The sequence below is a fragment of the Gavialis gangeticus genome, unplaced genomic scaffold, assembly GCF_001723915.1.
Source record: "Gavialis gangeticus isolate Ggan-Ray unplaced genomic scaffold, GavGan_comp1, whole genome shotgun sequence".
Taxonomy (NCBI): Eukaryota; Metazoa; Chordata; order Crocodylia; family Gavialidae; genus Gavialis; species Gavialis gangeticus.
Genome location: NW_017728992.1, coordinates 121523012 through 121526571, shown reverse-complemented (window position 1 = coordinate 121526571; position 3560 = coordinate 121523012).

The following is a 3560-nucleotide window of genomic DNA, read 5'->3' as shown; positions in this document are numbered from 1 at the left end:
GAACCATTAATCTAAGAGTCCTATATTTCTGTTTTGTCATACATCCTATTCAGCGCATGGCTAAAAGCATCCTCCAACAGAATGTTATTATCATCATCATCATCATCAAATCCTGTTATCATTTTGCCGTTAACTACCATGTGTGCCTCACAATGTAGAAAAAATAGAAAGTATGAACTTGGCCCTGTAATAGGGGGCTCTTAACCCCCTATTACTTTAGGGGAAAAAAGAGACAGTTGACCGAGGGCCAGCAGTAAGGAATATGCAGCTGAAAGGGAAAAGGAGCAACTCAAAAGCTACAGAGAAGCTGCAGGCCACTTACCCAGAGGAAAATGGCACAAAGGAGATAGCTTAAGAGGGCTGGTCTCCAGGTAGTGGGTCAAAGAGCAACTGTAGCAGAGCTGATCGGGCTGCTGGTAATTAAGCAACTGAGTAACCTCTGCCACAGAGCAGGGCCAAGCAGCAGAACTAAATGGCTGCAAGCAGCAGGGGCAGGTGAAGTCCAGCCTGCAGCAGACTCCATTTCCCAGCAGCCCCTGTCCACATCACTGCAGCCGGTGTCCAATGGAGACCCCAGAAGCAGCAGCACTATTACAGCACAGGACCAGGGTTTCCATGGAGACAGGGCAGGGCAAGCAGCTGGGCAGGAAGCTGCTCTGGGGCTGGGATCTTGCAGCAGTGACATCATGGTCTGGAGCAGGGCAGAGCTGCAATCCACTGCCAGCATGCGTCAGGCAGGGGCACGCAGGCAGTGGATCACAGCTCTGCTCTGGCTCCAGACTATGCTTTCACTACTGCAAAATCCCAGCCCTGGCCCCAGAGCAGCTCCCTGTCCAGCCACATGCCCTGCCTGCGCTGCTGGGGCCTGTCTCCATGGAAACCCCAGCCCCAGTGTCAGAGCACCACTGCTATTGGTATCTCCACAGAAACTGGCCACAGTGACAGGGGCTGCTGGAAAATGGAGTCTGGCTGCTGGCTGGATCCATCATTTTGCCCATCCCTGCTACAAATGATAGCATGCAGAGAAGTTGGCTTAGCAGCAAGGCAAGACAGAGTGCACTCAACTGGGGGAAGCTGCTCACAGAGCTGAGGGAGGCAGGCTGAGGAGAGACGAGCCTGTATCAGAGCTAATAAGTAACCTCTGTGCCCAGCCCTGAGGTAACAGCTCCAGGACCAGACAGCCACTCTGTTTCTGAGAGGTGTAGGGAAAAGGAACCTCTCTTTGGGGAGAGTACCCAGACCAGTCACTTGTTTAGTTAAGTGACTATGTTGACTATCTTGCATCCACAAGACTTGAGAGTAGCTAAAAGGGAAGGCACAAAGGAGTGCCACTGACAGATGTAGTGTGCAAAGGTCAATAACCCTGTAAAGCTGCGGTGGGTGCTAGTGAGCACTGGATGTTTTAGTTACCAGGCCTGGGCCCAGACCACTAAATAGGACTTAATTAGGAAGAGTCCAAAGGTACCAGTGGGGACTCTTCCTAATTAAGTCCTATCTAGTGGTCTGGCCCCATGTACCCCACACTCTGGGCCTGTGGACTGAGGGGTCTGGTGGCGCAAGACAGGGATGGGGACCCAGATCAGAGAAAGAGATAGGACCAGGGGTCTGGCCTGGTGGTACAAAGCAGGGTCTAGGAAACAGATGGAATAGTTTTAAAGACGAGCCAGACAGAGGCTACCCCATGATGAGCAGAATCTCATGAAACACCAAAGGCTTTATCCAGGTCCCTGAGGGCAGCCTCACTAACTTAACTTATTCCAACAAGGTGTAGCAAGCAGGATCAGGAGGCTACTCTGGTGAGAGTAAGTGGACAGGAGGGGGGCACCACTGTCACCCTTTGAGACAGTTCCTGTCACAGACCCCAAACACCTTATATTCCAAATTCAGCCAAGGATGCTCAGCTATACATCTCTTTTCCTTCTTTAGATGCATTTTGTGCAGAGCATAGGTGCCAACTTTCGTTTTTGCCAATGAGTGCTTGCAGACATTTAAAAACAAAAGAAAAAAAACCCACCCTGGCACTTTACTTTTAACTTAACACATTCCCATGCTGAGCACCACACATGCCCATAAGAGACAGTCAGTTACCCAGCTCTGCAGCACGTGTCAAGATGAGGCACTTTAGTGGGGCTTTGTTGGTGCTTTTATCTAATAGCTAACTGAATCAACTTTAGCTAAAGCGCCAAAAAGCCCCACTGAAGTGCTCAATCTATACAGATGCTGCAGAGCCAGGCTGAAGTAATGCACTACTTCTTCTGGTTAAGCAACTTTTTTAATGTCTGCAAGCATAGCTCCATGTGTGCTGAGCACCCACTAACTTTTTTTGATGGGTGTTTGAGTCCTGGAGCCATGGAGTCAGTGCCTATGACTCCACTTTCCCACAGTTTAACCAAACCAGGTGCCAAAAGGAAGCTATAAGCTAAAACCCTATCTGGAGAAGATGGATTTCAAGCTACTAGGAATAAGGCAGACAAACTGCTGGAAGTAGTTCCTGTCCCCTACTGAGGATCATGTCCATCCTCTGTCAATGAGTAATGAGTCTGGTACCAATTTTAAAGCCAAAATGTTACTATCATCAGCTTGGGTCTTAGCATTCAATAACAGTGCACTCTGCTTCACGCTTCCCTTTACCTTTTGTGGGGTCTTTTTCTCTACAAGATTACCTAAGTTTTAATCACCTCCAAGGCTCTTGGACAGCACTTGAACAACCAAAGGTCTCTTGGACATCCAGCTGGTAAGTAAGCATCCGGTAGCGTGTGCGCCCAGGAGTCCAATTCATACAGATCAATTCTTAATCTGAATGAGTCTAATGGCTTTTTTTTTTTTTTTTTTGCCAGAAACCCTAATTTCTGATCAAGAGGACCAGCATTTAGCTCACACTGTATATTCTCTCTGATCTTTAAGTCAGATACTGTAGTACTTTCTATTGTACTTGTAGGCATGATTTAAGATGTTGAAGTGATCCATAAAGCCTTTTATGATCAAGTTCATAGTATACCCCTTCTCATCTACCACTTCAACACCCGAAATCAACCTAGACTCTTGTTAATAATCCTTCACAGGACTAGTGGCAACAAGATGCCAAGTGTTACTCTTACAGAAAAATCTCTTGGGTTTATCCTGATTTGAAAAGGCATTAGTTCGTTGAATTCTGCATCCCATCTTATTTATTCTGGTATTTAAACTAAGGTAGATTAGAAGACAGTTGTGTTTGTTCATGTCCGAGTGTTATCAATTATTGTTGCACATATAAGGCTACATCTATGTGGCAGTCACTCTAATTGGCATAGACACAGCTAGCACAAAATGTACTAACTTGGGTATTAGTAACGCAGCTGCCACAACATGGAGCTCAATGCAGACTAGCCACCCAAACATTTGCCTTGTCTTCACAGAAGCACAGCTGCACTGCTAACTCTACCCAACCTAGTAGGGTAGATCAGCAGGCACCACAGTCCCAGCAGTGACTACAGAGCAAACATAGCAATTGCTGTCTACTGTAACCTATATGCAAGCCTAAATTTGGCTGTAATCCATAAATACAATCAAGGCAAGGTGCA